The sequence below is a fragment of the Schistocerca serialis genome, chromosome 7 (genome assembly GCF_023864345.2).
Source record: "Schistocerca serialis cubense isolate TAMUIC-IGC-003099 chromosome 7, iqSchSeri2.2, whole genome shotgun sequence".
NCBI lineage: Eukaryota > Metazoa > Arthropoda > Insecta > Orthoptera > Acrididae > Schistocerca > Schistocerca serialis.
The window spans coordinates 499,477,094-499,503,387 of record NC_064644.1 but is presented as its reverse complement, the minus strand read 5'-3'; the positions used below and the strand labels follow the sequence as shown (position 1 = coordinate 499,503,387).

Below are 26,294 nucleotides of genomic sequence, written 5' to 3'. Positions count from 1 at the left end.
TGGTAGCAGAAATTACAAATAAATAAGTGATGCTTTAATTTTGTTGCGCACTATAGGTGCATGCCTAATGCCACGCCTTCTTTCACAAAACTTGCCACGTCACTCTGATGGCTGTTGAAATGGTTCAAATGGCTCTGAGCACTATGGGACTCAACTGCTGTGGTCATCAGTCCCTAGAACTTAAAACTACTTAAACCTAACTAACCTAAGGACATCACACACACCCATGCCCGAAGCAGGATTCGAACCTGCGACCGTAGCAGCAGCGCGGCTCCGGACTGGAGCGCCTAGAACCGCACGGCCACCGCGGCCGGCCTCTGATACCTGTCCTCCATTACATATATTACTCTAGTAAGGCCCCATAATGAATAACATTTCCGACCACTGGCCTCTCATCATAAAATACTCAGGCTAGGCTCCTCCATCACGTATACTTTTACAAATCTTGGGAACAGGGTACTTACATGAAAACAAGGAAAAAATGTCTAGTAAAGATAGGCTCTAAAATGCCTACCAAAGAGCAATGAACACGCGTTCATCATCGCTCTCTGAAACACATCTCTTGCTTTTAACAAGTGTTGATGTCTCTTAAGTAATCCGTTTTAGAGATCATGTTTGGACGACATTTCTCTTTTTTTGATCCACACTATATCCTCCCAAATTACTGAAAGCATAGGGCTTTCAGTAGGACACATGTTTTTCACAGTATGGAAGATAAGCAAGTAGTTCTTAAGGTGTGCATTTTAGAGCCCATGTTAGCTAGATATTTTTTCTTGTTTTTGTGTGAGTAACCTCACCCTAAGGTTTTTAAAAAGAATTTTTGCAATCATCTATATAATTTATAACTTACGGATTCGTCATACATGCGTATTAGAAAACAAGTACGACATCCAGTGTCGAGCTGTGTACAGTTTTGCTGAACACTGAAGAATGATTATGGGTTGAAGATGGAGGAAAGGCTGTCTGAAGACGACCATAGGAACGAAACTGGCAATATAAGATTAAGCAAACTGAACTGTGACTTTTAATAATGTTTGTATGCGATATACGTAAAATATCCCGCAGTGACTACAAAGTATCTGTTTTATAGTGTCCACTGGATGAAGATGTGCCGTTCTCCAGAACATTGCGTTTTTAATTGAGAGGAGTAGAAATTCAACCTTAAAGAATCCGACAGAAATACAGTACGCAGCACAGCCAGTTGTGAATGTTACGTTCATCTCCATACATATTCTGCAGGGCACTGTGGACTGCATGGAAAAGATTACTTCCCACTGTACCAGTCATTAAGGCTTCTTCCCGCTCCATTCGCGTATGAATAGCGGGTAGTAGCCCTTTCTAAAAGGCTATGTGCGCTTCATTGTTAATATAGTATAGTTCTCAGTGTCTGTAAGGACGCGAAACATAGGGGATTGTAGTACATTCCTAGATTCATCTCTTGGTTCTTGAAACTTCGTAGGTTTTCTCGAACAGTTTGCTTCTCTCTTCAAGGGTCTGACAGTATCTCCGCGACACTCTGTCGTGGCTCAAACATACGTATGAGCTTCCGTGCTGCCTTTCGCTGTGTACGTTCAATATTCTTTTTGGTCCTACTTGGTACAGATTCAACACACTTCAAAAATAATATAGGATGGGTCTGAAGAATGTTTTTCTCTTTTGTAGACTGATTGCATTTGCCTAGTGTTCTGTTCTATCCGTGAGTCGAAGTCTACAGCTTCTTTATCAGTGTGATCATTCCATTTTATATCCTTGCTAATTGTTTATGCAGGTGCTTGAAAGAGTTAATCGATTGCAATTGTGACTCTTTGACTTTATAGACAGAGGACACAACGTTTTTCTTTTTCAACTTTTTTCTTTTTTTTTGTGAACTTCACATTTCTGAATTTTTAAAGCAAGTTCCCAATCTTTGCACCACTTTGATATCTTAACGAGCTGTGACTGATTGTTTGTTCAACTTTTTTCAGACAGTTGTCTACTAAAATTTTAGGTTGTTATTAATATTTTCTGCAGGAACTTGAATAACAATATGATCAGCAAACAATCCCAACACACTTCAAAGATAGCACGCTGTTTCCTCCTTACGAAGAAATCCTCAATCCAGCAACGTACTTCGTTTGAAGTCGAAAAAATTCTGTATCTACCTAACTGCCTTGGACCGTAGCGTCCAGGATGTCATGTGAGAAAAGTGTGAGTTCGATTTCACATGATTGATTATATTACATAACATACAGTAACCGATATGGAGTAAAAGCTGAAGAACTGCGCTGTTTCATTGTTACGGTCTTACAATTGGTAATGGAAGTAGTGCACAACATAGCCAACAGCCTTGCTGCTGTGGTAACACCCTTTCCCTTCAGACCAGCAAAATTAAACGCTATCATGTTTGGCTAGCACTTGGATGGGAGCCATCCGAGTCTGCCGAGCGCTGTTGGCAAGTGGGTAAACTCAGGGCTTGCGAAGCCAATTGAAGAGCTGCTTGACTGAGAAGTAGCTGCTCCGGTCACAAAAACTGATAACGGTCGGGACAGCGGTGTGCTCACCACCTGCGCCTACATATCACCATCCTATGACGCCTATTCGCTGAGGATGACACGGCGGTCGGTCGGTCCCATTGGGATTACCGAGGGCTGTTAGGACAGCATACAGTTTAGGCAATTCACAACATATAGTTTCTCTCCAATGAATAGGTAGCGAGCAACGGCATTCTGATTCTTGAGACTGCGGACTATAATTTCATTGTGTGTGGTTGCAGATTAATTTTCATACGCTACTGGCCATCAAAATCGCTACACAATGTAGATGACTTGCTACAGACGCAAAATATAGCCGACAGGAATAAGATGCAGTGATATGCAAATGATTACATTTTCAGAGCATTCACACAAAGTTGGCGCTGGTGACGACACTTCCAACGTGCTGACATGAGGAAAGTTTCCAACCGATTTCTCATACACAAACCGCAGTTCACCGGCGTTGCCTGGTGAAACGTTGTTGTGATGCCTCGCGTAAGGAGGAAAAATGCGTACCGTCATGTTTCCGACTTTGATAAAGGTCGGATTGTAGCCTATCGCGATTGCGGTTTATCGTATCGAGACATTGCTGTTATCATTGGTGGAGATCCAACGACTGTAAGCAGAATATGGAATCGGTGGGTTCAGTAGGGTAATACGGAACGCCGTGCTGGGTACCAACAGCCTGGTATTACTACCAGTCGAAATGACCGGCATCTTATCCGCATGGCTGTAACGGATCGTGCAGTCACGTCTCGATCCCTGAGTCAACAGATGTTTGCAAGACGACAACCATCTGCATGAACAGTTCGACGACGTTGGCAGCAGCATGGACTATCAGCTCGGAGACCATGGCTGAGGTTACCCTTGACACTGCATCACAGACAGGAGCGCCTGCGGTAGTGTACTCACCGACGAACCTGGGTGCACGAATGGCAAAACGTAATTTTTTCAGATGGATCCAGGTTCTGTTTACAGCATCATGATGGTCGCATCCGTGTTTGGCAACATCGCGGTGAACGCTCATTGGAAGCGTGTATTCGTCATCGCCATATTGGCGTATCACCCGACGTGATGGTATGGGGTGCCATTGGTTACACGTCTCGGTCACCTCTTGTTCGCATTGACGGCACTTTGAAAAGTGGAAGTTACATTTCAGATGTGTTACGACCCGTGGCTCTACCCTTCATTCGGTCCCAGCGAATCCCTACATTTGAGCAGGATAATGCACGACCGCATATTGCAGGTCCTGTACGGGCCATTCTCTATACAGAAAATGTTCGACTGCTGCCCTGGCCAGCACATTCTCCAGATCTCTCACCAACTGAAAACGTCTGGTCAATGGTGGCCGAGCAACTGGCTCGTCACAATACGCCAGTCACTACTCGTGATGAACTGTGGTATCGTGTTGAAGCTGCATGGGCAGCTGTAGCTGTATACGCCATCCAAGCACTGTTTGTCTCAATGCCTAGGCCTATCAAGGCCGTTATTACGGCAAGAGTTGGTTGTTCTGGGTACTGATTTCACAGGATCTATGTACCCAAATTGCGTGAAAATGTAATCACATGTCAGTTCTAGTATAATATATTTATCTAATGAATCTACATCTACATCTACATCCATACTCCGCAAGCCACCTGACGGTGTGTGGCGGAGGGTACCTTCCGTACCTCTATCGGTTCTCCCTTCTATTCCAATTTCGTATTGATGGTAGAAACAAGGATTGTCGGTATGCCTGTGTGTGGACTCTAATCTCTCTGATTTTATCCTCATGGTCTCTTGGCGAGATATACGTAGGTGCGAGCAATATGCTGCTTGACTCCTCGGTGAAGGTATGTTCTCGAAACTTCAACAAAAGCCCGTACCGAGCTACTGAGCGTCTCTCCTGCAGAGTCTTCCACTGGAGTTTATCTATCATCTCCGTAACGCTTTCGCGATTTCTAAATGATCCTGCAACGAAGCGCGCTGCTCTCCGTTGGATCTTCTCTATCTCTTCTATCAACCCTATCTGGTACGGATCCCACAGTGCTGAGCAGTATTCAAGCAGTGGGCGAACAAGCGTACTGTAACCTATTTCCTTTCTTTTCGGATTGCATTTCCTTAGGATTCTTCCAATGAGTCTCAGTCTGGCATCTGCTTTACCGACGATCAACTTTATACGATAATTCCATTTTAAATCACTCCTAATGCGTACTCCCAGATAATTTATGGAATTAACTGCTTCCAGTTGCTGACCTGCTATATTGTAGCTAAATGATAAGGGATCTTTCGTTCTGTGTATTCGCAGCACATTACACTTGTCTACATTGAGATTCAATTGCCATTCCCTGCACCATGCGTCAATTCGCTGCAGATCCTCCTGCATTTCAGCACAATTTTCCATTGTTACAACCTCTCGATATAGCACAGCATCATCCGCAAAAAGCCTCAGTGAACTTCCGATGTCATCCACAAGGTCATTTATGAATATTGTGAATAGCAACGGTCCTACGACACTCCCCTGCGGCACACCTGAAATCACTCTTACTTCGGAAGACTTCTCTCCATTGAGAATGACATGCTGCTGTCTGTTATCTAGAAACTCATCAATCCAGTCACACAATTGGTCTGATAGTCCATTTGTTCATTAAACGACTGTGGGGAACTGTATCGAACGCCTTGCGGAAGTCAAGAAACACGGTAGCCACCTGGGAACCTGTGTCTACGGCCCTCAGAGCCTCGTGGACGAACAGCGCGAGCTGGGTTTCACACGATCGTCTTTTTCGAAACCCATGCTGATTCCTACAGAGTAGATTTCTAGTTTCCAGAAAAGTCATTATAGTCGAACATAATACGTGTTCCAAAATTCTACAACTGATCGACGTTAGAGATATAGGTCTATAGTTCTGCACATCTGTTCGACGCCGCTTCTTGAAAACGGGGATGACCTGTGCGCTTTTCCAATCCTTTGGAACGCTACGCTCTTCTAGAGACCTACGGTACACCGCTGCAAGAAGGGGGGCAAGTTCCTTCGCGTACTCTGTGTAAAATCGAACCGGTATCCCAGCAGGTCCAGCGGCCTTTCCTCTTTTGAGCGATTTTAATTGATTCTCTATCCTTCTGTCGTCTATTTCGATATCTACCATTTTTTCATCTGTGCGACAATCTAGAGAAGGAACTACAGCGCAGTCTTCCTCTGTGAAACAGCTTTGGAAAAAGACATTTAGTATTTCGGCCTTTAGTCTGTCATTCTCTGTTTCAGTACCATTTTGGTGACAGAGTGTCTGGACATTTTGTTTTGATCCACCTACCGCTTTGACATACGACCAAAATTTCTTAGGATTTTTTGCCAAGTCAGTACATAGAACTTTACTTTCGAATTCATTGAGCGCCTCTCGCATGGTCCTCCTCACATTACATTTCGCTTCGCGTAATATTTGTTTGTCTGCAAGGCTTTGGCTATGTTTATGTTTGCTGTGAAGTTCCCTTTGCTTCCGCAGCAGTTTTCTAACTCGGTTGTTGTACCACGGTGGCTCTTTTCCATCTCGTACGATCTTGCTTGGCACATACTCTTCTAATGCATATTGTACGATGGTTTTGAACTTTGTCCACTGACCCTCAACACTATCTGTATTTGAAACAAAACTTTTGTGTTGAGCCGCCAGGTACTCTGAAATCTGCTTTTTGTCACTTTTGCTAAACAGAAAAATCTTCCGACTTTTTTAAATATTTCTATTTACAGCTGAAATCATCGATGCAGTAACCGCTTTATGATCGCTGATTCCCTGTTCTGCGTTAGCTGTTCCAAATAGTTCGGGTCTGTTTGTCAACAGACGGTCTAATATGTTATCGCCACGAGTCGGTTCTCTGTTTAACTGCTCAAGGTAGTTTTCAGATAAAGCACTTAAAAAAATGTCACTGGATTGTTTGTCCCTGCCACCCGTTATGGAAGTTTGAGTCTCCCAGTCTATATCAGGCAAATTAAAATCTCCACCCAGAACTATAACATGGTGGGGAAATCTACTCGAAATATTTTCCAAATTATCCTTCAGGTGCTCAGCCACAACAGCTGCTGAGCCAGGGGGCCTATAGAGACATCCAATTACCATATCTGAGCCTCTTTAACCGTGACATTCACCGAAATTGTTTCAAATTTCGGATGTCACTTTCCTTCGATACTATTGCACTTCTTATCGCTATAAACACGCCTCCCCCTTCACTGTCCAGTGTGTCTCTGCGGTATACATTCCAATCTGAGTTTAGAATTTCATTACTGTTTACGTCTGGTTTCAGCCAACTTTCTGTCCCTAGTACTATATGGGCATTGTGACCGTTTATTAATGAGAGCAGTTCTGGGACCTTTCTATAGACACTCCTGCAGTTTACTATTAGCACATTAATATTGTTATTCCCTGTTGCATTTTGCCTACTGATACCTTGCCACGTCTCAGGAGGCGTCTTGTCGGGCCTAGGAAGGAATTCTCTAACCTAAAAGACCCACATGTGCACTCCACACGTAGTCCGCTACACTTGTAACCGCTTCCTGCGTGTAGTGCACGCCTGACTTATTCAGGGGGACCCTACATTTCTTCACCCGATAGCGGAGGTCGAGAAATTTGCACCCCAGATCTCCGTAGAATCGTCTGAGCCTCTGGTTTAAGACTTCTACTCGGCTCCAAACCAGAGGACCGCGATCGGTTCTGGGAACGATACTACAAATAGTTAGCTCAGATTCCACCCCGCGAGCGAGGCTTTCCGCCTTCACCAACTCCGCCAACCGCCTGTACGAACTGAGGATGACCTCTGAACCCAGACGGCAGGAGTCATTGGTGCCGACATGAGCAACAATTTGCTATAATACCCGTTTGTCATCTGCATTTCTTCTTGGTGTAGCAGTTTTAATGGCCATTAGTGTATAATTGCAATGGATTCTGACAAACTAATTCCACAAGTAGATTGGCTTGATTAAGCTGCTTTTCAACTCCACTGGAAATTTTTCATTCTTCTGAATTTAATTACGAAATTTAGTTTCCTGAAAAATTATTCCTTCATTGCTGACAAGTTTAGTCTGCAAGCTTAAAGAAAGTGCTTCCGTGAATGCCGTTCATTTTTCACAGATAGGTTTGACTAACACTTCTTTAAAAACTTTCCTACACCTGCAGCAACCGATTGCCGCTTTTCTCGACAAGAAATTGTAATCTCCGAAGACACAGCACGAACTTTATTTACTGCGAAAGTATTCCTAAATCTCTGGTGCTGGCAGGCGCGCGGCGTTCTACGAGTTCGTAGCAGACAGGCGGCCGTTCACCGAAGCCTTCTAATTTAGAGCAAAGCACTGCTGTTTGCCCGTGAGAGAACTTCTCATAAACTTGGACGGCAAATAAAACTCCCCGTTTGAAGACGCAGCTTCATTAGCTGAAAGGCGGCCGGTTTACTCGTACAAGTGGACGGCCGCCGCAGGTACCGAGCGGGGCCGGCGTGTTGTTTGCCGCGATTCTCCTTCCGTTGTTCGCTGTGCTTTGTGCTTACAGAACAGGATTTCCATCCTGATTAATTGTTCGGCGTGATTTCCCTCGTCTCCTGTGAGCGGATGATTTGTCGAGAACTAAACCTGCAAATGCGTTCACACTCTCCCCCTCAGTAGCGATGTATGGGCAATGCCTTTATCTCTTCCGCGTCGTTAGCTTAAACCGTTGTCGGGGAAGCGAAACTTGGAGACAATGGTCGAAACTGAGTTCCACGGTTTGGTTACTTCCGGCACTCCACTGTACTGCAGGGGAGACGGAGGAGAAAAGTGTTTGTTCGTTGGATAACAGTACTTATTGCCCCGTTAAAGGTTAAATGCATGTTCTTCGATCGCCTGAATATTGCATATATATATATATATATATATATATATATATATATATATATATATATATATATATATATATAGTAGCACAGACTTGCGACATGTTCTGCATTTGCGTTGAGTTTTGTGCCATCAAGTAACTTGTATCAGCGAGCATTTAATAGTAGCACTGTTAATGTTATAGCGTACGCACTCCACTCCACTTACATAAACGACGCACATGTACACCTGCGTGTGCGCGCGCTAGTTTGGAAACATATCGTATGGATGAACATGCACATAGAAGAAAAGGAATACGATAAACTACTTTCGATTTAAGGAACTGCATAAGAGATATTTTCGAGACGTTTCTGCATAGCAACGTTGTTAGCGAAACCGAAGAAGAACAAGTAATTTTACCAGTTGTGCTATAGGACTCTCCTGGTGCTTGCGATAGAAACTTTTTGACAGCAGAATGTTTTTTGGCACCTACGAGAGCATACAAAATTACGAATTAATCAAATTTCCTTCTTAAAATCCTGCATTATGCTGTTTTGAAATCGTCCATCACATCGTAAGAAAGCGTGTATGTCAAAGAAAAGTAATTAGCCTTATTTTGCGCCTTCATAAATACGCATATGCAAGGAATCTGATTCCACTGTTAGGGTAACTTAAACCATTATCATTGTACACCTACTACGCTCATAAAAGTACTTTAGAGACAATTAGCATTCACAGTGTTTAAAAGAGTCTTGTATCCTTAGAGAAGGTAGTACTAGCAAAAAAGAGAAAAAAATGACCAGAGGCAAATACTAACTGAGATACGGGTCAGTTTGCTTTGTTCGAGAACGATCACTACTCAATAGCGTAGTGTCTTTTTGCTGACGTCCAGTGGTAATTTTTATTTGGTTATGTTTCTGTTTAGATATAGTACTGTCATCAGAACGAGATTAGTGATTTCATGGAGTATTGACAGCGTAGAAGTAAACTGGTGTCGTCTTTCATGCGAGAAATGGTATTCTGCTACGACTTAGCCAGCGACGTTAATAAAAAAAAAAAAAAAATGGTTCAAATGGCTCTGAGCACTATGGGACTCAACTGCTGAGGTCATTAGTCCCCTAGAACTTAGAACTAGTTAAACCTAACTAACCTAAGGACATCACAAACATCCATGCCCGAGGCAGGATTCGAACCTGCGACCGTAGCGGTCTTGCGGTTCCAGACTGCAGCGCCTTTAACCGCACGGCCACTTCGGCCGGCGCGACGTTAATCGATGGGCGCTTGTGATATACGGTGAAATTCGTCCTGAACGCATTGTCCACCTGGAAATGAGCTTACGCATTTTGTTGCAGTGTCTTTGCAAACACGGGTTCTTTTGCAACCAGGACAAGTGGCATGCCATCTATAGAGCAGTGAGTGTTTGGTGACTGGCAAACGACACTGGAACAAGTATACGAAGAAGTGCATCTGCTGAAGGCATAAATCAGATGTATATGAGCAGTTACTTCATCCACACAATTTAGTGTAAGTGAAGCTCTCGTGTCACATACCTCTCTGACAAATTACACTCCTGTCACTGGATTCCAAGACGGAGCGCTGAAAATCCGCAGTTCACACCTTGAAGGATGCACACGGGATGAGCTATTAAATTAACACAATAACCACGTATGGGCAGCTGCAGATACTGGAGCGATCATGAAAGCAGGCATCAGGTTCGCTCATGGTAGCATTGTGCGAGCGGGAACAGTGGGTCCTACGCTTTACTGTGGAAACTGACGGGTGATATTTACACCAATTTCTACACGAATAACTTTCTGTGATATTGGAGAACGGTACCCTCGCACGACTGACCGTTACTCCGTTTTCCTCACCTCGTACTACTTTACCAAATACAAAAGGGTAGTGAACAATAGAGGAGGAGTCGGGCATGGATGTGTGTGATGTCCTTAGGTTAGTTAGGTTTAAGTAGTTCTAAGTTCTAGGGGACTGATGACCACAGATGTTAAGTCCCATAGTGAAATGATAATTAAATGGACACCCTAGCTGCAAACAGGCGTTGATGTACTTCATTGGGGACATGTTGAAAATGTGTGCCCCGACCGGGACTCGAACCCGGGATCTCCTGCTTACATGGCAGACGCTCTATCCATCTGAGCCACCGCGGGCACAGAGTATAGTGCGTCTGCAGGGACTTATCCCCTGCACGCCCCCCGTGAGATCCACATTCCCAACATGTCCACACCACTACATTCGTAGTGCGCCTAATAGATGTTTGCCCATCATACTCATTACTCGTGGCAGATTAATCTACCAAGTCCCGTACGAGTTCGGGCATAGCGTGTGCGTTCGCACAAGAAGGTCAATGGCCGGGAAGCCATATTTTAACTATACATTGTGGTGTCACCGCCAGACACCACACTTGCTAGGTGGTAGCCTTTAAATCGGCCGCGGTCCGTTAGTATATGTCGGACCCGCGTGTCGCCACTATCAGTGATTGCAGACCGAGCGCCGCCACACGGCAGGTCTAGAGAGACTTCCTAGCACTCGCCCCAGTTGTACAACCGACTTTGCTAGCGATGGTTCACTGACAAAATACGTTCTCATTTGCCAAGACGATAGTTAGCATAGCCTTCAGCTACGTCATTTGCTACGACCTAGCAAGGCGCCATTATCAGTTGCTATTGATATTGTAAATAATGTACAGACAAGAGCTACGTTCAACATTAATGGATTAAAGTAAAGTATTCCACCATCTGCGTCCGTTTTTCTAAGTTCTAATTTCCTTGTCCTGTTCCAGACCTCACGCCAGCCTGCGTGAGCTAAAACGCGTGCCTTTCGGCTTCCTCTAACATTAGTGGTTTGGCTCTTCTGCCAATCCACAACATATATGACGGTAGTATCTGTTCCCGAAAGAACAGTTACCGTGGATGACCATGCAGCTTTGGCTTCCCGGCAATTGACTTTCTTGTGCGAACGCACACGCTATGCCCGAACTCGTTCGGGACTTGGTAGATTAATCTGCCACGAGTAATGAGTATGATGGGCAAACATCTATTAGGCGCACTACGAATGTAGTGGTGTGGACATGTTGGGAATGTGGATCTCACGGGGGGCGTGCAACGGATAAGTCCCTGCAGACGCACTATACTCTGTGCCCGCGGTGGCTCAGGTGGATAGAGCGTCTGCCATGTAAGCAGGAGATCCCGGGTTCGAGTCCGGGTCGGGGCACACATTTTGAACATGTCCCCAATGAAGTACATCAACTCCTGTTTGCAGCTAGGGTGTCCATTTAATTATCATTTCATTTCTAGCAAAGCTGCATGGTCATCCACGGTAACTGTTCTTTCGGGAACAGATACTACCGTCATATAAAGTCCCATAGTGCTCAGAGCCATTTGAACCAATAGAGGAGGAACAGCAGGAGGAGGTTAGTGTTGAACGTCCAGTCGACAATAAGGTAATTAGAGTCGGAACACAAACTCTGATTGGGGAACGATGGAAAGTGGCCATGCCCTTTTAAAGAAACTTCCCCGGCATTTGCCTTAAGCGATATAGGGAAACCACCTAAAACCTAAATCAGGATGGCCAAAAGCTGGTTTGAAGCGTCGTCCTCTCGAATGCGAGCCGTGTACGCTAACCACTGCGCAGCCTTGCTCGGCGTGATCAATAGGTTAGTAAAAGATGTCAGCTAGCATTTGTTTCCAGTTCGCCCTTTGCGTTACGACTAGGGAAACATTTCAAGGCATCCCTGTATTCCACACCCATCGAAAAAAAGTGTGCCACGCACGTGAGTATTTCCAGAGCAGCCAATTAAGTTGACACGGGTTCGACACTCATTGATCAGATTGAGTAGTGGCTGAACGTTAACTATAGTGAAGCGCTTCCTGTGGTGTCAAAAGACTGGTGACTGTGGACGGTATTATCAACCCGCTACAACGGTCACCTTGTCTCAGTTGCAGGTTGCTTAGCTAATGGGTTGCAGGGGTAACAAAAATGTAATTTTTCATATATTGTACAGTTATTGGTCGAAATTAAAAATTGAAAACCATGTGATGGTCTCTTCATTATGAGACACTATCTTACCTTTAAAGTTTAATGCTGTAGCACAAGTATTAAAGTAAGATACTGTGTGTATGTATTGTTGTGCAGATTACCAGAAAAATATTCATCCAGTATCTGAAATGGAAGTGAGCGTATGACATCGATGGCCGGGAGACCCCATCCGCGGGAGTTCGGCCGCCAAGTGCAAGTCTCATTTCAGTCGACGACACATTGGGCGACTTGCGCGACGGTCATGAGGATGAAATGATGACGAGGACAACACCTAGTCCCCGAACGAAAAAATCTCGAACCCGGCCAGGAAACGAAACCGGGCCCGCTTGCGTTGGAGGCGAGCACATTACCACCCACCTAAACAGGCAGGCAGTATCTGAGAATTCTTTACACATAATTTCAACACTTTTCGAAAGCTTTTATCGCTGATACCTACCAAAGGAAAAGAGTTTATAGCTTACTTCATTTTCGCTGTTCACATAATAAAACTTCGGCATGAGGGATGTCGTTTTAATTAATTACTTACTTGTTAGCAAGGCGTAGTTCCCACTGAAAACGTACGAGATGCGGTATGATATGCGATACGACTTGCAATACGACTAAATAGGTGAAGCGCACTGAAACGTAGTTGAAGCTACTTAACAGATTTCCACTGGGACTCACCCGATACACACTGGGTGATCAAAAGTATCCGGACACCCCCAAAAACGTACGTTTTTCATATTAGGTGCATTGTGCTGCCACATCCTGCGAGATACTCCATATCATTAGACTTCCTGAGAGAGCAGAATGGGGCGCTCCGCGGAACTCAAGGACTTCGAACGTGGTCAGGTGCCTGGGTGTCACTTTTGTCATACGTCTGTACGCGAGATTTCTACACTCCTAAACATCCCTAGGTCTACCGTTTCCGATGTAATAGTGAAGTAGAAACGTGAAGGGACACGTACAGCACAAAAGCGTACAGGCCGACCTCGTCTGTTGAGTGACAGAGACCGCCGACAGTTGCAGAGGATCGTAATGTACAATAAACAGACATCTACCCAGACCATCATACAAGAATTCCAAACTTCATCAGGATCCACTGCAAGTACTATGAAAGTTTGGTGGGAGGTGAAAAAACTTAGATTTCATGGTCGAGCAGTAAATGGCACACGACTGCTCGCTTGGTGTAAGGAGCGTAATACACCATCTGATAAAAAGAATCCGGACATCTATTAGTGGACACTGATTCGTTGCACCTCTCTTTTTACTTTACTTCACTTTACCATCATAATATCACAGGAGGACAACACATCATTGTGGGATGGTAAACCATCTAATTATTAAACAGTGGCCTATGTCTGACATGGGCAAAGACCGACAGCATAATTGTTCAGAGACGAATACCGAATCATTCGCATATCTCTTGCATGAAATGAATGTAACCTTCATTAAAATGTTCAGCCGTAACTCTCATGACAGCTGCTTGCTATTGCTACGAGAAAATACAAATTAATGACTGAATGCAAAAGAAGTTTGGTCACTACTTCTCTTCGCAGTCACTTGCCGCTGGACCTTCACCGCAAGAAATTATTCAGTGGCAATAATCATGTAATTATCCGCATTGGGAGTAGGTATATTTGAAACAATTACAACAGTAAGAAATGTAGTGGACTGGCCCGACAGCCAATCCACTATGACGTAGCCGAATGGCACGCGTTTAAGCTCACGCCGTCTGGCATGAGGTCTGGAACAGGTCAGAGAAATAAGACTAGCAAAACAGGAGGTAACTGGTAGAATACTTAACTTTAATCCGTAATTGGTGAACATAGCTCTTGACAGTACATGCTTCACAAGATAAATAGCAAAGGATAAATGCGCCTTGCTAGGTCGTAGTAAATGACGTAGCTGAAGGCTATGCTAACTATCGTCTCGGCAAATGCGAGCGTATTTGTCAGTGTAGTTTCGCTAGCAAAGTCGGCTGTACAACTGGGGCGAGTGCTAGGACGTCTCACTAGACCTGCCGTGTGGTGGCGCTCGGTCTGCAATCACTGACAGTGGCGACACGCGGGTCCGACGTATACTAACGGACCGCGGCCGATTTAAAGGCTACCACCTAGCAAGTGTGGTGTCTGGCGGTGACACCACACTAAACACATATCACACTTAATGGCTATAAGCCGGCAAACCATATAATTTGAACACAACTTACACAGCATGTGTGGTCGCGACGGCAGAATACAAGAGTAGGCCGAAGTAAGAGTGACTGAGCTCTTATATAAAAATGACAGGAAGTTTTTCCCTACTCTTTTCTGTTTCAACAATAGGCCATTTCAAGATCGCTGTTCATTGATAAATTTTAACTATGGTGTCAGAGATTACAACAGTTATTATTATTACATTTCAATGAACAACTAGACACTGTGTGGGATTTTTTTCCTTCCTTATTCAGTAGTTATTATAGAGAAACCGTATGGACAGGAGAGCCGCTCTTTACAAACGCTAGCGAAAATATATTTTTCATAGAGAAAGTGAAAGCTTAACAAAAAATGGCTCTGAGCACTATGGGACTTAACTTCTGAGGTCATCAGTCCCCTAGAACTTAGAACTACTTAAACCTAACTGACCTAAGGCCATCACACACATCGCTGCCGGAGGCAGGATTTGAAACTGCGACCGTAGCGGTCGCGCTGTTCCAGACTGTAGCGCCTAGAACCGCTCGGCCAGTCCCGGCCGGCTAAAACGTTAACATTATTATGACATATGTCTACTCTTTGCCCTTATGACCGCTTGAACAACCCTGGGGAAACTTTCAATTAGGTCTATAAATGTCTGGGGAGGAATGGCAGCACAATCTTCTTCAAGAGGCGAAATCAGAGAAGGAAATGGACGCTGAGGTCTGGATCTAAGTCGACACTCTAGCTCAAAGGTGTTCCATGTGGTTCAGGTCGGGACTGTGGACAGGCTACTTCATTTCAGGAGTACTGTGAGCCCTCTTGTACGTTGGAGTGTCCGTTTCTCGTGTTATTCACTGGTTGTTTCCGCAATGTAGGAGGATGTCTGGATATTTGTGATGAGGTAGTGTTTGCAGAAGTTAATATTGACCAGGATAACAATTTACCCTTACATGAAGCGAAGAAAGAGTTCACCGCAGCTCTTAAGATGCTTGACTCGTAAATAAATGATGTTTGCCGCGCGGGATTAGAAAAGCGGTCTGGGGCGCTGCAGTCATGGACTGTGCGGCTGGTCCCGGCGGAGGTTCGAGTCCTCCCTCGGGCATGGGTGTGTGTGTTTGTCCTTAGGATAAATTAGGTTAAGTAGTGCGTAAGCTTAGGGACTGATGACCTTGGTAGTTAAGTCCCATAAGATTTCACACAGAACTGAACTGAAATGATGTTTACACGAGTTCTTTTTAATTTTTAACAAAGGGCCAGTTGGTCAGCAGGGTGCAAATCTTGTAACAGTCGATATTAAGTAGAACTTGGCCGTTCACTACCTGAAAATAATGTGCTAGACATTAGGCGGCTAATAGGGTCGGCTTCAGAGTAAATCCCAGACAGAGCCACGACTCGTCTTTTTCCGGTGGGACAACTCTCCGCCGCTCTGCAGAAACAGCCCGCCCCGTGCATTTACCGTGCTGTGGGAGCGGGCAGGTGTGAAGAACATGCAAAGCAACACAGCAGAGCCTCCGCTAATTTAGCGAAGCAGCCGAGTGAAAACTTTTTAATTTAAAAACTTCAGCTGCGAGCTTTTTTGTAATCTTTCATAATCACCCTGTCCCGTCGGTGTGATGTGTAAATTTCCTGCTAGCGGGTGTAAATAACACGCATCCGGGAAAGCGTTTTTAAAAACTTGAGCTCGGCGTGGGCAGATTTATAGGTCTAGCTCTCCAATAAGCAGCTCTTGCGGCGGGATTTATTCCCGCGTCGGTAGCCGCTGCTGTTTACCCGCTGTCCTTGGGCATCGACGTACTGCTGAGTTCATTAAGTTTTCCTTGCTGGAAAAAGTAAATCGGTGGAGACAGCATGATAACGAGTACATAACCAGCATAAATTCCGAGGGCAGATTCTCAAGCCCCTCCACGCTTCTACTACATAAGACAGTGGTCGTCAAAGCTATTTGCTCAAGAGCTAGTAATAACATTGAGGGACGACACCTCGGTTCGCATATGTACCAATCTTATTATTAATTGGTAAACTATACAAATTGGTATGTTGCAAGCGTCCAGTAGACTAGTTGTGGTTGTTGTTGTTGTTGTTGTTGTTGTTGTTGTGGTCTTCAGTCCTGGGCCTGGTTTGATACAGCTCTCCATTCTACTCTACCCTGAGCAAGCCTCTTCATCTCCCAGTACCTACTACAGCCTACATCCTTCTGAATCTGCTTAGTGTATTCATCTCTTGGTCTCCCTCTACGATTTTTACCCTCCACGCTGCCCTCAAGTACTAAATTGGTGATCCCTTGATGCCTCAGAACATGTCCTACCAACCGATTCCTTCTTCTAGTCAAGTTGCGCCACAAACTCCTCTTCTCCCCAATTCTATTCAATACCTCCTCATTAGTTATGTGATCTACCCATCTAATATTCAGCACCACATTTCGAAAGCTTCTATTGTCTTCTTGTCTAAACTATATATCGTCCATATTTCACTTCCATACATGGCTACACTCCATACAAATACTTTCAGAAACGACTTCCTGCCACTTAAATCAATACTAGATGTTAACAAATTTCTCTTCTTCAGATACGCTTTCCTTTCCATTGCCAGTCTACATTTTATTTCTTCTCTACTTCGACCATCATCAGTTATTTTGCTCCCCAAATAGCATAACTCCTTTACTACTTTAAGTGTCTCATTTCCTAATCTAATTCCCTCAGCATCACCCGACTTAATTCGACTACATTCCATTATCCTCGTTTTGCTTTTGTTGATGTTCATCTTATACCCTCCTTTCAAGACACTGTCCATTCCATTCAACTGCTCTTCCAAGTCCTTTGCTGTCTCTGACAGAATTACAATGTCATCGGCGAACCTTGAAGTTTTTATTTCTTCTCCATGGATTTTAATACCTACTCCAAATTTTTCTTTTGTTTCCTTTACTGCTTGCTCAATATACAGATTGAATAGCAACGGGGAGAGGCTACAACCCTGTCTCACTCCCTTCCCAACCACTGCTTCCCTTTCATACCCCTCGACTCTTATAACTGCTTTCTGTTCAAATTGTAAATAGCCTTTCGCTCCCTGTATTTTACCCCTGCCACCTTTAGAATTTGAAAGAGAGTATTCCAGTCAACATTGTCAAAAGCTGTCTCTAAGTCTACAAATGCTAGAAACATAGGTTTGCCTTTCCTTAATCTTTCTTCTAAGATAAGACGCAAGGTCAGTATTGCCTCACGTGTTCCAACATTTCTACGGATAGTTGTGGTAAGGGCGCGATAAATTGGCAGCTGGCCCCAGGTAGTGATCGTTTAAAGTCGGTACCATTCAGACCACTTCGTGTCAGCTGTTCTCTATTTCAGATTCTTGCACCCTCAGTGACCGCCGCAAAGTCGTAGCACAGCATTGCCTAGTTAAGTCTTGTCTGTGTGAACGGATGGTTAATTGGTTAATAAAAGAAACTGTGCTTATGTTTCACAGCATTATTCAATATGAGACACTATGACATATGATTTGAATGTCGCTTTTTCTCTACTCATTGCACTCTGTTATAAGATCTATAATGTAATGTTCCTTGCTGCAAGTAAGTACCGCATTTGAAGAGGGCCGTCTCTGTAACGTGCATTCACAAATCTATATTACTTCCATCTCAAAATTCATACCATAGCAGCTGATCGCTACGAGACTCTCGCATATGTGAGTTATCGGTACTGGAAGACAAAACAATAAACGTTTCCAGCTGTAACACAGCAGTGGCCACACTACTTGACCCCTATACCCCTGACGTAAGCGGCCAACTTTACTTAGCTCATGGATGAATTCATTAACATCGATTAAAATTAAGCACATCTTAAAATCGTGACTTCCTGTGTGAGTATTTGTTTGTTGCTAAGCAGGAAAACGACAGCCCTTAGCGTTAGTTGACGTTTTGGATTCGGCTGTTATTTGTCAGATCGATATTGTTATAAAATACGGCTGATTGTCGCGGGCCACACGAATGCTTGATTCGGGCCGCATATTATAAGATGTACCAAAATTTGCCATCGGGACACCACAGTGGGACTCCTTGCATGCTAACAGAAGGAGGGAGTGTTGGAACTTGGAACACTTTTCGTACTTGCACCTATAGCGAGCTCTGTAAAAGAAGTTTAATATGTTTTCTTATTCCACTTTTAGATGACAGCCTACACGTTTTGTGTGCTGCAGTATTTTTCTATAATTACAAAAACTCCCCCAAGAAACTAAAGTTTTTCCTTAACTGAAAAAAAATTCTGTGGTACAATACGCTCGTGTACCTAGGAACAAATATTTCATTGAAGTTTAAAAGTGCTACAAACAAGAAAATATTCAGTTCCGTATTCAGTAGTCTATCACTTACCTTACTATTCCACTACATACCAATCATCAATAAGTGTAAGGATATCAAGCAGAAGTATTATCAAAAACCAGTTACATGTTAAAAATTGTTTTATATACAAGCTATTGAAGACTAGCTGACATTTCCGGTTTCAAGACAGGTAAAATTGTCATGACAGTAAAGAAATTCACTTCCTTTTGGAAATAGGAAATTTTTTAGTAGCAATTAGGTGCTGGATCTAAATAGTTTTTCACTTCAGTTATAAAGGCCTGTTCAACCCTTTGACATATACTCCTCTTCTATGTACTACATCCCTTCATTTTTTCCAATTTACTGATATACATTCAGTGGCAGTGTATTTAAAGAATTACAACGCAGCCCTCTGGCTGAAATTACTAGTAAGTTTAACATTTCACATTCATAGGTTTCGTACTCCTATTCCTGTCTGATGGCATATAATTTATATTTAACTTATTGTTACTTCCCATGAATATATTTGACATGTATGACCAATACGGGTTACGTACACCATTAGAAACACCTTAATTGAAAGGCAAGTAACTTTTAAGAATCATTGTACACCAGAGCGTCATTGGAATCAGAAACAAAAGATACAACAATACCCGGAATCGAGTATTTGATTGCAAAACCCTGCCCACGTCGACGACTACAAGTACACAGTTCTGAATGAAGAGACCTGATACACATGTGATCACAATGTCGCATCATCGTCTTTCTCTGATGTCCATTTTCTACTGAGAACATGTATGTGACGAGATTTTCTTAAACGCATTTTGGTACTCTTAGTTTGTATGCAATCGCACTATGGTGTCCGAGAGCGCAGATTTTGATTCGGCTTGTGTATTAAAATCAATTTCGTCCTCCTACTGCTCATGTCACACTCGTGCTATATATCCAGCAGGTCATTAAAATTGAATCGGTGAGTTGGAAAAGCGATCATGTCTCAGAAAATAAATTTTTCAGGAGACACAACAAACTCTCTTATTACACATCGGGTCTAACCATTGTGTCGTGCACTTGCTATATCGCAATTGGCTCCGAGGTGAACCAATATACACCATTACACAATTCTTAAGCCATCAACTATGGTCAGTTATAGTGTCTGAATATACCGGAGATGACCCCTTTTCGATCCTGACGATGTTCGTGACGTAATTAGCAATGTGTTGGCAGCGTAAGGATTGTGTTATGCAAGTTTATATTACTCATAGTATGGCAATAAAATTATGTGTTATGACCGAACAGACTTATTTATAAAGTGCCAAAATACAGCCACAAGTAAAATACAATAAAACAGACAATGGTGGGTAGGCTTCATCTTCACCTTGTCTGTCCTTCGCTATCCACTTGCAGACACTGTTATAAAATGGTTTCTGCTCGACGGGTATGTATTGTAGAATTTTCTTTACATCACTATTTTCTTCTTTTAATTAGAACAGGTCATCTACACTCCTCTCTGTAAAATCAATACCTTTTTAATGAGCACTTCTGTTGATAGGACATGACCCACTGTTACACTAAACGATGCATACAGTAAAACGCAATTTTTGAGAAAAATGGACATAATGCCTCTTCCAAATCCAGAAAGTATAGCAAGTAACAAAATTTTGGTCACTTTGGAAGTGTAGCGTAGCAGCAAAAGTACATAACTGGGGTGTACATGGTACGAGATTTAGTATTTAAAGCTGCCATTTCTGCCAGCAACAGTGGGTGTAAACCGGCTGGGCGTCATCTCGAACCGAGATTGGAAGATAGGTATGGGCACGACATTCCAAGGAGCTTCACCGCTGTATTGGAGTTCAACAGTCGCAGTGGGTGGCGAGTGGTGGCGTGTTATTCTTTGAGCAACCCGTGACCAGCTGTGGCCACTGTGTGAGGGATGTGGAGGACGCGCTGGCCAGGGAAACATTTCATCTCCCCCGGTATAGAGGTGCAGTTCATGTAGGAAGACTATGTGCTTCGAAGCCCTCCTTCGGCATTATCGTTAAGCACACCATGGATAGCGCCAGTCTCTGTGTTGGAATGTCAAGTGCAGTCTTCTCGTTAACAAGCAATATTCAAATGACGTTGTTGTGTGAGGAACCTATTACATAAACTTTTATCACACACACAATGTGGATAGCATTATTCTTGCGTGCTCGGTGCGATTGCACTGAAATGTGGATAATTTGTGTATCTGGCTTGTAGTACATTCCCTGACAATTTGACACTTGTTACCTTCCACCTTATCAGTGCTGCAGTTGTGATGAGCAGAATTGTAGTTATGTGGTCCAGTTAATATTTGTCAGTTTAGGCTTATCAGTGTAAACCCACCATGTTGATCCTCTAGGGGCAAGGAGAATGGGAGTGTCAGATTCGGCCCACTTCAGTCCACCGGCCTGGGAGGAGTTCTTACAAATACGTACCTGAGCTACGTACATGAATTCTCTATACAGGTCGAATTTCTAGCCCTCATTTCTGTCCCCCTTAATACTTTCTAGATTTTCGACACACTCCTTGAATTTTAAGATTACTGGTTTGAACTTATCTGCTTCCTTTTACTCTGAAACGCGCTACCACCTATTTACGTTAGTTTCAAAAAAATTGTTTTTGCAGCGAACAACAGCTTATACTGTTGTTACTGAATCGATCAACTTTTCATCAACAGCTCTCTCTTGTTATCTTGCAGTCGCGTTTCTTTGTCTATTAGTCAGAGCTTTTAGTATAGGTATGCATGTGACAGCATGTGTACCTTGTATGTTCCAAAACACCGTGCATAAGAAGGGGATTTCTGGTGCTCATACGCCGTGTGCTGTTAGTGATAGAATGGTAGGGTAAAGCCTTTTGGATAGCCCTTGCACAAGGGGCCGTTTGTGTATTCAAAAGAAGGATCGTATTAGTGTCACTATCTTACAGTATAGGGTGACGATTTCCCTGAACAGGAAAAAGTGTGACAATTACGCACTTCGTCCTGCTTAAACAAATCTTGAAAATCGGCTGGTTCATTTACGATTCTTGGTCTATGTTGGGAGCGATGGGATTTGTAGAGGGACCACTAGTTCATGGAAAGTTCATCGGTAAACCGCAAAAAAAGCCTTTTTTTAACCATTTTTTCGCCGTTACCAGTGGACCAAAACCGAGCCGAGGATGGCTGTGTACAGCAAATGTCTGAAATTTTACGGTGTATTCCTAAGATCCTGATTTCAAACTACCGTGAAAATTGTCTTCATATCTCTATCCGTTTCTGAAATATAGAGGTTTGAGTTTATCCTCCTTTTACACATAAAATACGTACGTAGAACTCGGTGTGAGGCAAAAACGTAGTCTATAGAGTAACGTAGCACGGAAAAATATGCTGTACAGTGCCTCCGTTACCATCTGGGAACCACATATGGTTGTAATGAAGCATATACAACATTTTTTTGCTCATAAAATGCGATTTGAGGAGTAAAATTAGTCTCACGTTATTTCAGTTTCGCATAAGTAAACTACCTAAATTTTTATGAGTAAAACATTTCTTTTTATAAGAGTTACGTGCCCTTTTGCAGCGGGGAACAGAAGGGACCAGCGGAAAAATGCTCCTATCGGAGTACAAAAAATTGCTAATATGTTCCTGTTTATTTAAATGACTGTGACTAAAAAGTGAGGTTCCAGCTGCCTCATTTTACTTTCTTCAGAACCTTTAGAAATTTTCCCAAAACTTTTTGGCATGTAGACATATTAGCGTTTTTTTTTTTTTATGCTGAGAAAGCAGATGACAGTGGCAACCAGACGGAGGAGGAAAAGTAATAAACAGTGGAAGATACTAGGCAGTGATTGGGGTATAGAAACCGTGAAGGAGACAATGGTAGTGTGAAAGAAAGAGAGGAACACAGTGACAGTGGAATATAGTTCACAATGACAGAACAGTGCTAGGAAAAGGGTGAAGTATAAGTGCCAGGAAGGGGAGAAGGAAATAAGACAGAAAGTGGAAGTTGATGAGAGCCAGTGATTATGAGAGTTAGAGCATACGACAATGATAATGAGGAAGAGAGAGGTAGCGACAAAGAGAAGAGACAACAGCGGTAGGAAAGAAGAGTGCGTTATTGACAGTAAGAGAGAGCAAGAGGGAGATAGCGACAGTGAGATGAGTAGTAGTATGACCGAATGAAGAGGACCGTGGCTGTGACACAGAAGACAATGACAGAGTGGCACGAAGAGATAGTGACACTGATTTGAGTGAGTGAGAAAGGGCAACAGGGCGGGGTCAGGTGAGAGCGACTTACAGAGACGGACTATTAGCTGCCAGTAAGGAATATGGGAGCTCGAGTGAGTTTGAGGTGAGTTGCATGTTAAAAAAAGCGCGAATATTTCGTCTTTCAAAATATTTTTTGAAAGGTTTTGAACGTGCTGAGGAGGGTAGAATGAGGCGGCTGGTACAATACTTTTCAGAGTCTTTCAAATATACAGGAATATATTCACCTTTTTTTCGTGTGTTCATAGGAGCCTTTCTTTTCGCTGGTGGGTTTGTTGTTATTGACAGTAAATGTGATCTTACACTACTGGCCATTAAAATTGCTACACCACGAAGATGACGTGCTACAGACGCGAAATTTAACCGACAGCAAGAAGATGGTGTGATATGCAAATGATTATCTTTTCAGAGCATTCACACAAGGTTGGCGCCGATGGCGACACCTACAGCGTGCTGACATCAGGAACGTTTCCAACCGATTTCTCATACACAAATAGTAGTTCACCGGCGTTGTCTGGTGAAACGTTGTTGTGACGCCTCGTGTAAGGAGGAGAAATGCGTACCATCACGTTTCCGACTTTGATAAAGGTCGGATTGTAGCTTATCCCGATTGCTGTTTATCGTATCGCGACATTGCTGCTCGCGTTGGTCGAGATCCTATGACTGTTAGCAGAATATGGAATCGGTGGGCTCAGGAGGGTAATACGGAACGGCGTGCTGGATCGCAACGGCCTCGTATCACTAGCAGTCGAGATGACAGGCATGTTATCCGCATGGCTGTAACGGATCGTGCAGCCACGTCTCGATCCCTCCGTCAACAGATAGGGACGTTTGCAAGACAACAACCATCTGCATGAACAGTTCGACGACGTTTGCAGCAGCATGGACTATCACCTCGGAGACCATGGCTGCGGTTACCCTTGACGCTGCATGTTGTACTCAATGACGAACCTGGGTGCACGAATGGCAAAACGTCATTTTTTCGGATGAATCCAGGTTCAAAAACTGGCTCTGAGCACTATGGGACTTAACTTCTGAGGTCATCAGTTCCCTAGAACTTAGAACCACTTAAACCTAACTAACCTAAGAACATCACACACACCCATGCGCGAGGCAGGATTCGAACCTGTGACCGTAGCGGTCGCCGCGTTTCCAGACTGTAGCGCCTAGAACCGCTCGGCCGCTCCGGCCGGCTTACAGCATCATGATGGTCGCATCCGTGTTTGGTGACATCGCAGTGAACGCACATTGGAAGCGTGTATTCGTCATCCGGCGTGATGGTATGGGGTGCCATTGGTTACACGTCTCGGTCACCTCTTGTCCGCATTGACGGCACTTTGAACAGTGGACGTTACATTTCAGATGTGTTACGACCTGTGGCTCTACCCTTCATTCGATCTCTGCGAAACCCTACATTTCAGCACGATAATGCACGACCGCATGTTGCAGGTCCTGATCGCTTTTATGTGGTACTGAAACAAATGGTTTTGGAAGTGGCAAAACGTTACATTTGTCTGATTTTACAATTTCTCGTTTTTCCTATAGGGTACATGCAACTATTCTTGTTAAAAATTTTATATACGCTGTTTCAGAAGTTGTCTTCTCTCAGCACAGACCTCAATGATGCAACAGCTTGGTCGTCACTATCATTACTTTAAAAGCATCATTTGTGTGTCATTTCTTCTTTTGTTAGTGGCATGTCTGTTAAGGTGCTTCGTTTCAGTTGGAATTTATTTTTCAGAGCTTCGTTTTCATTAGTGAATTGCAAAGAATCCTTTACAGTATTACTTTTTGGCTTGACCGATTATCTTAATGTCAGCTATAATCTTTGAACGGACGGTATACTTAGCATTGAAGGCCATTACTTTAGACTCGTTTGAGAATATGCATGAGTTGTATTTTAAAACTAAGTAGTAGAGTTGATACGTGAAAAATTGTAGGTCAGTTCCACTTTGATGGGTAAAACCTGATCACAAAGAAATAAAATTGTATGCAAAACAGTGTTACTGATTCTGAAATTTTCTAGTTTGCATTTGATTATCTACTTCGTCATTCTCAGTAGGGATAGTGGTACCTGTGTTCAACTGTTTGTGAGTCCTACTGATTGCAGCACATATGTATCATTTTTCCGTTTGCCAAAACTTGTGGATGGAAGCTAATTTGAAAGCTTTGATGTACACAATAAATCAAGTATGTGTTTCGAAGTGGAGTTAAATTCTCTTATGAAATACTTGTTGTAACAGAAATACATAAACACTGCACGTACTTTTTTTCCTGAAAAGATACTCTCTTCTGTTAAAAGTGTCTCGATAGTGGTGCTGAGAAGCCGTGTAACGATTTGGGCGTAGATGTTATCCGTAGATGTTGGTAGAGCTTTGCCCTTATTATTGAAACTAGCTTTCCTGATGATTTTCTTGAGAAATGAGTTCACAGTTGTTGTCAGCCAGGGGATTTGGTTCGCACTCAAGCATACTTTAAAGCGATTTAGAAGTCTGGTTTATACTGCGCGTGTGCTGCTCGTACTGGACGACGTGTCTGCTAATTCAGCTGTGTTCTTGACAAACACTTCTCAGCAATTTTGAGTGATTTTATTCACATCGTTATGGGAATCAAGGTACCTGTAATTTAAAGTGTCTTTTTGGGATTGTAAGAATGTTCTGTGGAATGTTAACGGCAGTTACTCGAGAAGCGGTCTATCTCTTCTTTACAACACATGTTTCCACAAAGACGGTGCCACTACATAAAGTACCATACTGGTGTTACTAAGAGTGTGCAACATGTGGGAAATAAAGAAGCTGGAAAGAAAAGAAGACGTCCTGACGAGAGGAAAATAGAGGTCAGCCGTCTTTGATATAAAAGTTTACATTCTGTTTCTCAATGGAATATAGAAAAATACATTTTAATATACTATGGTTCGGAAAAAATAACTATTCTGCCTTTACGACTCAGTCCATGTATCTCTTAATTCTACCTTCCTGACCATGCTAGAATGCAATACGAAGCACAAAAGATTTAATGAGAGTGAATGTAATGGTGAATGCTAACACTGACACTATGTGCAACTCCAGATAAATCAGGAAAACTAAGAAAATGAGGTAATCACCAAGAAAATGAACCCACAATCTAAATTTTAATGACTCGTATTGTCATTGAATGCTGATCAAGAAGTGAGGAAAGGATACCCTCACAAGGAAGC

The 26,294-nt window shown here is 43.2% G+C and overlaps 1 non-coding gene across 1 annotated transcript; it reads right to left on the bottom strand.

Annotated features, from left to right (window-relative positions):
* Nucleotides 1-10,410: 10,410 nt before the first annotated feature.
* Trnat-ugu (transfer RNA threonine (anticodon UGU)) lies at nt 10,411-10,485 on the bottom strand. Its single transcript has one exon. It is a non-coding gene; the product is annotated as a tRNA-Thr (tRNA).
* Nucleotides 10,486-26,294: the final 15,809 nt, after the last annotated feature.